Here is an 11,651-nt window from a genome sequence, read left to right on the forward strand (position 1 = left end):
ACTGGAAGAAAGCACAGAGTAATGATTTCAAAAATTAAGTGCCTGTCCTAAATTCTCAAATTCTTAAAGTACATGCATAACTACATCTTTGGATATCTCTTATCTGATGTTTATATTTGAATTTTCTCATTCTTCCAAATAGAAAGCTGCCCAAAGGCTTTTTTAAAGAAATGGAAAAATGCCTTTTAAGATGTCATAAGTGAGATGAGCAGACTGTCTGGTAATACTAATTTCATTAAAAACTGTTTAGAAAGGGAATAAGAAAAAATGAAAGCATGATACATATGAAGTTTTAATCAATTTCTATTAACTTCCATTCAAATTTATTTTAAAATATATACTAGGAATGAGATTTTATACTGCCATAAATATCTGATCTTGCTAAAACTGTAACCCTTACAAAAAATCCACTTTGCTAATTACAGTGTTTATTTTGGTTTGGCTTGTTTTATATCTTGTATTCTCTCAAGTCAGTCTCTGCGTTGACTTTCTGCCTTTGGATAAGGCCTTTATTGCTGCAACAGCCTTTCAAGGGAGGAACGCATCTCAAGGACCTCTCCATAGCTGTTTCTGCAAGTAGCTGCTTGCTACCTTCCCCTGCTGCAAAATGGCACTGGAGCTCATCGGAAAGCTGTGCACTCGACTATTCTGCAGACTTTCAGGAGGCTCTTTTTAATGAGAATAAATGGAAAGAATGGGCAGTGAGAAGGGAGAAATCAAACACTGCTCAGCAAAAGCCTGCTCCAGAGCCCAATGGTCAGACATCATGGCAGATCTACCTCTGCCACTGGAAATGAAAGAAATCATCTACAAACATTTGTATTACGGTTACCAGTCTGTTTTGAGGTGTAAAACAAATATTTCAAATTTGGTCTGCCAAGGTTTATTCCTCCTACTTACATAATCCTGAGCTCAAACTGATCATTGCAGCTGGCTTAGAACAGCAGGATCAGTTCCTCACTTGAAATCGCACCATTTGTCAGGTTTAAAGAAATAACCTTTCCAGTCTATAAATCAGAGAAAAGCCTTTATATTAGTTAGTATAAAAGTAAGGTATGTGCTTGGCATATTACTTACTGATGTATAAACACAAGAACAGAAAGAACAGCCACCCTCTTTGGTTCCCTTAATACATTCCTAATGTCACTGCTCCAMGCTCCATCTCATCGGGAAGAGCTCGGACTGTCGCCTTACAGTTTGACTTCTCAAATACTCTCAGAGATAACTACTAATATGTGCACTGGTGCGGCCCCTGCATCAGTCTTGGCATTAATGAGGTACCCGCTTATGCCAAGTTTAAATCTGGTTCTTAGCTCAGAACATTTTCAAAAAAGTGAAAAACATACCCCCTCTCCTCTTAAAAAACCTCAAGCCTTTTCCTTAGCTGTGTTGTAGATCATGCAAGTTCATACACAGAATATATCTGAAAGATCTAAAATGGAAAACCTTTAATCAGTATTACTGCAGATGACAGAGTGAAGATTCCTTTAATTAATGGTCCTTTCTGGCAACTTGCGCCACTGTGAAATTGGCTCCAAATTTGTTCTGCCATGTTTATGGGCTCCAGTTCAAAAAATCTATGAACTGTGGAGTATTTTACAAGCTCCTACAAGCAACACAAAAAAGCAGGTGGTTGGACACAGTATGAGAAGGAAATAAATGCAACCATTTATCTAGAACAATTTGCAACCCACTGGGAGAGCTCAGACACTAAAGGAGTGACAACTTGGGGATAAGCAGCTAGCAGCACAGCTATAGATTGATCTAATTTCCACAAGAAATCCACAAAGCAATTACCCTGCCAAGGGGGAAGAAATGTGCACATTGCACACACACTACACCGTATGCATTAAACTCCWGTCTGCACCTATGTGAATTTATGTATCATGTAACCTTGGTTTGCCTGCCAGGTTTTCCTCATGCTGTCCACTTTTGACGTTGTTACCCCAGCCCACAAGCAACTCAAAGTAATGAAATTCTGAACTCAGTTAAGTAACTAAATTCATTGGTTTGCACGCCTGAGTGGCAGGGAGAGCATCGCCAGAGCTAACTGTTTAGAGAACAGACAGACGCAGGTTTTGAGGAGGACTAGAGCCTCCACGAGCAGGATGCAGTGTGAAAGCAGTCACTCTCCTTCCCTCCTGAAGTTGCCATCCGCATACGGACCAGCTGCAGCAACGTCAGCAGTTCAGAGGACAAGTTACTCCCTGACTTCCCCCAAAATTTCACATTCATAGAAGCCTGATCAATATCTAGAACTGTTGAAATGACTGAACTACCAGGTTGCTTCTTTGCAATACATGGTAAAGATAGAGATGACAGTGGTTTCTAGGGATACTGAGGTTTTAGGGGAAGACAGCAGTCATTTGGCTGTTCCTGCTCCCCAGCTCCTAGCCTGATTACCAAATGTTGCCGATCTTCCCATCGCACATTGAAGTTGTGTGGATTTAGGATTTTTTGCTTGTTTGTTTCAAACAACACAGCTGCTTGGAGTTGTTCTGATGCTTTCTCTGAAATTACATCTTGCCCCACAAAATAAGAGCATTTTTTCTGCCTCAAATGGCTCTGTGAAAGCTAAATTTAGGCCAGCCCCGCTACATACTCACGTGTCACTATTACTCTTTTGCGTGCTGTGCAGGTGTCTTCACAATGATATTAGCAGGCAAGATGGAACCCCAAAGAGGCTGTTTGAAATCAGTGACACTGTTCTCCAGAAATCACTAGGTACAGATGCAGGTGCAGATGCAAGTCCATCAGGCACAACAGAAAAAGCCCTTCAAGGCTTATAAAACATGCAGTACATCTGTTCTGAACGTGGCTTCATGGCTTTGTCTCTGCATCTGTGGAAGAAAACACAAAACAYCCCCTTTTATTTCTCTAGGCACACATCTATTTTGGGTTTGGGTTGGAATCTTTTTTTTTTTTTTTTTAATTACTTCTGAACACCAAATCAATTTACCCTCATCTATCGTCCGGTCTTCTGAGCAAACTGGCTTGAGGACGGTTCAGAGCTCCCCCTGGTAAGAGTGTGTTGTTGCTACACTAGTTCACATTCACTCCCTGAGCTGGGGGATCTGGGCTACACTTTGCTCCGTGGTGAAGTCCTGTGCTATTATTGAACAGCTGTATTTGCTTCTATTATTTGAATATTGTAGGTGAAGCTGGGACAGAAGAATTCTGTATTTCTAGCCCCTTGATAAGAGCTGCCATCCCTGCTTTGTTTTTTTTTTTTTTGTTTTTTTTTCTCTGTCTTAGTAGGCTCCTGCCTTTACAAACTGCCACCTCGCAGCCGTACTATTTTTTGGTTTTACTGTGAGCAGCTTGTTTCTAGGCAGAGCATCAGATGAGGGAGTCGACACCAGGTTTTGACCTCACTACTTCTAAGATCTTTTGTTCTTCTCTCTATTCCTCATTTTATGCATCTGTAATCATAGAAGTAATGATGCCCATATTGCTTTGTAAATATGCCTATGTAGTGGTATGTGAGAAATAAAGGTTATTTCTATGAGCTTCTGCCCTAAGCAAACAACGATACTGCTCTGCCCCTAGAAAGTTCCTCCCCAAGCCTGTTCTCACCAGGAGGGACAGCAAATTTCTTCTGTTACGGGGCATGTTCCCTGAAGGACATGATGAAAAGTTCAGTGAGCATAAACTTACCAACAGGTTCATTAATAATTAGTTAGTTTAATGTCCTGAACATATTAAATGAACAAGTAGGTCATTGATACAGCCTCAAGTGAGCTACTTTGCATAAGCAAACAACATTCATTTCAGCACAATGAAATTTCGGGTGTACTTCTAGGAACAAAGAACGTAGTCCGTATTTATAGGATGGGGGATTCCTAGGAAACAGCGGCTCTGAGAACAGTCTGGCAGATACTGTGGATACCGAACTGAATAGGAGCTGCTAGCTCAATGCTCGCCCTGAAAAGACCATCCCTCCATTCTTGAATGCATGAAAAGAGAACATCCTTTGTAAACCAGGGCTCTTTCCCACCATCAGMTCTGACCTGGCCATTTCTTCTAGAGAAATTATATAGTGAAACAGTTACCAGAATAAATGTTTCAAGAGCACAACTCTTTTTTAAAAAACAGTCTCCCRAAGGCTATTGTTGTAACGATTAAAATGCTTTCAAATACAAAACAGCTTAGAAAAATGAGACTKAAGTAACAAAAAAGTCATACAAAAGAAGTAATGATACTATCTATCCATAAGTAGAAAGGCTTGAGCTAACACTGCTTTTTATATTTTCAAGAATAACAGAGATTGTAAACATCAATCCAGTTAAAATGAACATAGCCCTGTGTTGTCTAGTAATATTTCATTCTCCATGAATTCAGCTTTACTCCTCCCTGTTCTGAACCTTGCTTTAAACCTGAAATAATTTCTTCTAATCCTGTACACTTTAATACCCTTTCTTCTACTCAGGATTCCCATATAAATGTCGCCTTTTTCTACTTCATATCAGCAGATAAGAAAAAGTATCTAAATTGTATTTTGTGATTACTTATGTGAACTATTTTTTTCTGCATTGGGAAACAGACCAAGACCTCAGTTGTTAAAGAAACAGAAGATTGAATAGACTTCTGTATACACATCTATCTATCTACGTACATACACACACATACATACTATGTATTTCAGACTCACATGCTAGTGCTAACATGTTTTGTAGCCAAGCCACATTCCATTTAAAACAGTAATGTTATAGATCTCCATTCAGTGTCCCCTCTTAGGAATTTAGTTGTGAATTAAATCTACTTTTGAAGGGTTTTTTGGAAAGAAAACTTTTCTTAAAGTGAAACATTCATCTTTTTTATGTTACTTAAATGAAATGGCACATTTGGGACTTTTGTCATGGTACTCAAATACAATATGCTGTTCTTTAATGCCTCTGGAAAGCAGAGACTGAGAGCCAAGATAATGTACTTGGAGAATTCAGCAGCATACAAAGATGCAGGAAAAGCGAAGCAGATGCAGAGGAATGCGGGGTAATACTGGATATGGGGTCTCATTGCTTAAACTTGATACTGTTTTCAAACAAAATTTACCATCAGTTTTAAAGGAGTCAGGATATGGGCAGACTACTTATTTTGAGTACATGTAAGTGAAAAAACAGAAGAGGGAAAGGAAAAACGTAATATCTAGTGCAACATTTATGTACTACTTATTAGCTATGTTCAGTACTTGAACAGAAAAGGCACTTGGAGCATTCTCATAATTCTCATTCTGATAGTACTCCAGCCCGTTGACTGCATTCTTATATACTTATTTTTCATTCTAAAGAGCAAAAAGATTGTAATAATTCAGAGTTCATTTCAGAGGTCTGCAGGTCTTACTAACTTGGACTCATATGAARGTGCGTCACTTTTCAAACGATCTTATTAAAAATATTTTTAAACAAAAAACCGGTTCCCTTAAGAAAGCATATTGTTCAACATTCGAAAGTCTCTCTGGCATTGAAAAGCCAGCATCTTCACTTGAGCAGACTCTGCTTTTGTTCTCTGTATTAGACCAAGGCAGTAAGCTGCACTCAACTGAGAGCATAAATATGATATATACTGTTACTCATTTTCTACTTCCTGAGCTTTTTCTTCTACCCCCGGGGCTACAGAAAGTTTCCCCTCTTGTTTTTGAGGCRAGACGAAGCGACGGCGCAGGTAGTGTCTCCCTGGCAGCTCTCCCGGCTCTCGCAGGAGCCCCCGGCCGCAGCTGCTCTGCAGACGCAGCGTGGCTGCCGGTGGCCCCGGCGCGAAAGCACAGAGCAGCCACTTTGCTGGTCGCACGTTCCAACTGGGATTTTGCCATCTGTCCTCGTGTTCGCAGAGCTATTTCGATTTCCAGTTCATACCAAACACATTCCACCTCCCGGACGAGGAGGACTTCAAAAGGCGGCCGGCGAGATCATTTAGATGGGGAAACGTGTCCTAGAGTCAGGGGGCCTGCATCTGTTCACAGTTTTAAATATTGTTCAGCATAATTGCATTAAAGGCTTCTAGGCTGGGGTCAGATCAGCGTTACCAGATACACCAGGGCAATAAAATTTTTTAAAAAAAAAAAAAAAAAAAAAAAAAAAAAAAATTTTTTTTTTAAAAAAAAAAAAAAAAAAAAAAAAAAAAGTTGTCATTTCCTGGGCTATTAACAGTCTACTCCTAGTTTAGGTACATGATGCTGTATTAGACAGATTACAGCTTTATACACAGTATAAAATTGTAATAAAAACATACTGATCTTACATACCATTAGTTAAATGTATTTTTAGTTAATTACACCTAAAAATGGAGACTCTCACAACATTTTACAGACACTTAAATTCTCTGAGGATTCGAGTGTGAAAGAGATTAAAAGCAGTGGGGATGAGGGTTTTCTCCTCTGCAGGGCACTCTCAAGAGCCRAGCCGGCAGCGAGGATCCTCGGACGGAGCAGAGTTTGGCCCCTTGGACAAAGCAAGCGGCGGCTGCTCTGCCGCCTCTATAACCTGCCCAGTCTGCGGGAGCCCCTGGTTGCTCCTCCTCCTCCTCCCCCAAAGCTTGCTGCGAAGCTGCCAGCCACCGCTCTCCTTTACTGTCTCCATTTCAATCTGCCCCAGGCCTAAAATACAGTCACCATTGATTGCTGGCAGATATTTAGCAACTCATCCAAATTCTTTCTAAGTCAATTAGATGATCAAAAATTGGCAGTTCAGTAAATTTCCTGCTAGGGATTGAGTCCTTACTCCAAAACCTCCTACTCCCATCACCCAAACTTTCCCAGCTTTTGACAAAACAATATTTCAAAGGAGGTTGCTTTGGGCGTTAAATGGAACAAGGAAAGCTCCATTCCTTTAGAGCAAGCTCTCCAAAATGTCCTGCCGGGCAACAAGTGCGTCATATGATCCAAAAAAATGTAAAATGTTCCTAATTATATTTTGGACCTACTTCCTCTGTAAAGAGCCTGGACTTGAAAATTGTCAGGATGCAAAAAGCAGAACAAAATAAATTTTTGGTACACCAGAGAGAACTTCTGACCATTTAAATACTTTGATGTGTACACAAACAAGTGGCATGCAGATGCTTGGCTTCTTTATTTGTCAGCTAGCTTGAAACAGATGGATTTTTGGATTTAAGGAGGCTTCCGAAACTGCTGCACATAAGGAGAGAGTTCCCTAGAGGTGCTAATAATGCTAATTTTCCTCTAGAAGATGCTGTGCTTCAGCTACAGCTACTGCTCCCAAGGCTGCTTGATCAATAACTTTTYGTCTGAGAAATGCTTAAAATTTAGGATGCAAAGTAACTTCTGCTCATGTAACCAGCTCATATTTAAAACACTGCACAAAAGATGCACTGGTACAGCAGGACCAAAGAAGGGGTCTGTGTTGCAGGACAAAACATTTCATGAGATATTATCAAATTGGCAGGAAAAAAAAAAGTCAAAATAAAATCAAAGTAAAAGCATTTTGGGAGGCAGCCCCAGCCCCCACCACCACCACCACCACTGAACTTTCCCATCCGTTAGGAAGCGTGAGAAGGTTTCTGGCCGGAGAGGCTTACTTTGTCCACAGATGGTAAAGCCCATTCCTCTTTAGATAGCCTTGCTGCTAAGAGGGAAGGGGTATCTAGTGCTGATAAAGCGCCTTCAGCAGTTTATAGCCAGCGAGGTAGCTGTGTGATAAGTGAAGGAATAAAAGCAGTCTAACAAATGGCAATACTTACTCTTCTCTCAGCAAGCTATGGTGCAATTTCTAATAGCATTTAAGATCTTCAGGTAAGTTTAGCATCTGAGAAGGCCCTCAGCAACAGCAGGTTGATTCTTCTCCTCACAAGCCACAGGGTCCCACCAGGTGACAGAGTCCGGAGGGCCCCACAGGGTGATGGCCCCTCATTGAGACCGACACGGAGGCTGCAGGGAAGATGTTACGAGAGCACAGGTTTTACAGAGACCTGACATCCCGCTCCTTTCTTGGACCCTTGGTAACATATTAGACCAACCAAACCGAGTCATCCTCGATCTAGCTCTTTCCAGAGTGCCAGCTGGGCATATAATCCTCAAATAGAAAGGGGTTGTCACAAATCTTGTGTATCCAGTCCTCAACAGAGGAGAGAATCTAGCCGTATTTTGCTGCCATGATTGCCGTTGCTCCTGAGACCCTGGGCTTTAACCAAAACCGCAGGAAGGCCAGGTTCTGAAATCAGAGAGGGATGTGGATATTTAATAACAATTGCAGTGCCAGCTGCTATTTGTAAGACTTCTCAGGCCCAACTTACCATCTTCTCCAGCTGAGTGTGTTATTCTCAGACTGAAGGAAACGTTATAAATACTTTTGTAAAATGGGACAACAGCAAATTCTTAGAGGCAGGCAAAAAATAAAGTGTTCTAAATCTATGAATAGCTAGTTATCTAAAAATTGAGATCTAACTATGTTTTTTAATACTCCAGAAATGATTAGAAGTTCTATGAACATTTTTCTCATTTTTGAAGAACCCATTTTTCTTAACTTCAGATTCTTGCATTAAGCAAAACCCATATTAAAGCTCACATGGGTACTTCATATATATCATATACAAAAGCAAGGAAAGAAAAGATAGTTTCATATGTTATTCAAGTCCTACAAGCATTTTTCTTTACTATTTTAATCGTGTTTATTATAGAAATGCCTAAAAGGTCAACTATGTGCTGAGCCATTTTATTATACTGAGATATAGATAGTTCTCACTTATTTTCTAAGCAGATGCTGTTCATGATTTTACTGTTCCTATTTGATCATTTCGTCAAATAACATTTATAACTGAGAAAAGAATTGAGAAAACATTCTGTGAAAGACATTCATGTTCCGGGCTAACTGAAAAGCATAATCTGATATTCAAGTTGTGCTGTCTAGGAGTGATTTGACACATAACTTACGTGTAAGTGTTTTCATTTCCTGCCTAGATGAGTGAGCAAACATTTCCAAGTGGACATAACCACATCTGAATCTAACGCACTTCTGTGCAAAGGCTCGCAGACAAATTGCATTGTACCGGCTTGTGCTGCTGCTGACTCTCACCCAAGTGCACACTTTCTAAACGCAGTATGCTTCAACAAACGCAAGTTAATTTTCCATGAACATTTATGTACGTACAATTTGAAAGCATTAGTATGCATGGAAAGTGGTAAGCACCAAGTGCCCTGTTCACTGTGATTGCACCAGATAAGTAATGTGTATCAGATACACACATTGCCTGCAACTTTTTGAGATGTATTCAAACAAAGTTGTGCTGATGACAGTATTGGGGGAGACCTGGTTTCAACAGACGAGGAACCCATTCCAAAAGGGTTGATTCTGTGATTAAGAGCTTTTTTTTTTTTTTTTTTTTTTTTGGGGGGGGGGGTGGAACAACTAACTTAAAACTCGCATTACCACTGGTTTTTCTTTAATGCCTTAACCTAGAAAAGATCAGGACAAGAATCACTGTTTGCATAATTGGAGTCAAATATATTTTAGTAGGTTCTCTTGAAAGTAAAAAATGTTTTGCAGAAGCCAAAGATAAAAAATTATAATACATGCAAAAAAAACCCAATTAGATTCCTTTATCCCTAGCATATGGTATAGAGGTATATGCTATGCACTGATGTCTTTTCAGTGCTATTTTAAGATCATATGAGGCTGCAATCTGAGAGGAGTGCTGACAGAAACACAGGCACAACTGGGTTACATTTATCATGTATGCGGCTCGATAACTTCTAGCAGAAAGGAGCTTCACAGTAAGGATAAACTTCCTCCGTTTAGCCCTAAAACCTGTATTCCTAACTTCTTCTGGAAAATAAGAGGACAGGAGAAGTGTTCCGTGGACAGAGAACTTCACAGCAAAAAMGTATAACCAGTTTGTTGGCACTTCATAAAGTGGGATGTGACAAATGGATCCATGATAAATGGTGTCWTGAGATGTGTCTTTATCATTTCATAGACTTTTTTCTATATTCAGTTCATGTACTCAGGTTTAAACATTTAACTTTTTATGCATTAATCTATCTTGCTCAGTCTAAGCTTAGTTTAAACTTTAATCAGCAGTTGAACCCTCTTAGCATCAATGTTATTTCTAAGCAATCACAGCTTGAAGCAATGTGACAGTACAGTAATATAAATATCTGAGGTACATACACTCCCTCTACACAGAACTAAACAGCTCTCCATTTTGGAGAAGCAACTTCAAAACCTGCAAAGAAATCCTGGTTCCTTGAAAACAGTGGCAAAATTCCCAGTGATTTCAACAGGGACAGGTTTTCATAATGATTTTAGAAGGTGAGCTCAGAGGCCCCAAGCTATATATTCTGCTCACTAATAACCTGCTGGTAGAGACCTAATTTTGTTATGGTAAATTTATTTTTGACAAAGGGAAGGAGAGGTCAGGATCTCAGCAATGGAGAGAGCAGGGCTGYCAGTAGTAACAGGCTTCCTGGTGAGGATGCCCATATCACATGGGCATACTGCAGTGGATTTTACTTCTTTCTATACTACTCCGCTTTTCTGCTTACCTTGGCAGAGACAGAACTTTGCCCTGCTCCCTTGTTTCCTTTTCCAGTGGGGGAAGTCATACTCCCGTTACAGGTTTCCATCTCTTTGGTGAGGCACACATTAGAAAGCAAAATAAATAGATCGTATTTCCTTCTTGAGCGCGTGGGTTTAAATACGTTTATACCTCAGAGCCCTGGAATGTTATGCAGCTTCCAGGAGCTTACAGTGAGGCGAGGGGGAACATGGGCAGCCTGGGGGTGAGCGAGCGGCGGGGGCAGCGGCCAGCGGGAGCCTCCTTCTTCCAGCCCGCTGCCGGCGTGATGTATGGGGAGCGAAATACCGCCCTTTCCCCGCGGCTGCCCGAGGTCTGGCAGCTCCCCGAGCGGCAGCTGCGCTCGAGCGCGTGCCGGCGGGGTGGTGTAGTCCGTAGGCAAGATCACGGGAGGGAAGCGGAGGAAGGTCGCACCGGGAGGCTGCACTCTCCACTCCCGCGGGGTTCGGTGGGAGGCGAGAACATCGGCATCAGCCTGACGGCCTTCAAAAGATTAACTCACAGAAAAGTTTGCATGGTATTTCATCTACAGTAAGGATGCATAAAGCCCATTTGCTTCTGTCAAATAACCTCTCGCTAATAATTATTCTGCTTGATGGGAGTTTCTGCATATGTCCCCTTGGGAAAAATTGCCCTCACCCAGGACACCTCTATACTGTGTACATGAGCCCTCTCAGCAGGCAAATACAAAAAAAAGGCAAAAAAACCCTGATACTATCTATGCAAGTTCAGTGGATTAAAACTTTTATTTATGAATGCAAAGTCCTATTTTATCTGTTATTGATGCCAGCAAGTCACTATCTGTGCATCTATTCTATAAAAGCATCAGAAMTGTAATTGCAAAATAATCTTTTAAAAGGCAGGATTACTAGAACTGCTGAGTTCTCTCTCACTTCAGTTCCTTAGAGGATACTTGCTGGAACAATTTGCATGGCAGTCAAAGCATGCAAAAATTTATAAATACCAACACAGATGCCAACATGTCGGGAGAAACGTAGTTATAACATTTGAAAGCTAGGAAGAAATTAATGTTGATCCTGATTGGAACAGTCACTGTATTTGCAGTGTCTAGTAATCAAAAAACACCTAACAACATAAATTTGGTTTGTAGAAGAYACGCTATGTCT

At 40.7% G+C, this 11,651-nt stretch overlaps 1 long non-coding RNA gene across 1 annotated transcript; it reads right to left on the minus strand.

The window, feature by feature from the left end:
• Positions 1–653: 653 nt before the first annotated feature.
• LOC146601296 (uncharacterized) lies at positions 654–10,832 on the minus strand. Its single transcript, XR_014896284.1, has 3 exons — positions 10,493–10,832; positions 7,693–7,879; positions 654–2,840 (listed from the first exon to the last, which is right to left on the minus strand). It is a non-coding gene; the product is annotated as an uncharacterized LOC146601296 (long non-coding RNA).
• Positions 10,833–11,651: the final 819 nt, after the last annotated feature.

Source organism: Rhea americana, unplaced genomic scaffold (assembly GCF_003343005.1).
Source record: "Rhea americana isolate MKP2758 unplaced genomic scaffold, rheAme1 scaffold_105, whole genome shotgun sequence".
NCBI classification, from domain to species: domain Eukaryota; kingdom Metazoa; phylum Chordata; class Aves; order Rheiformes; family Rheidae; genus Rhea; species Rhea americana.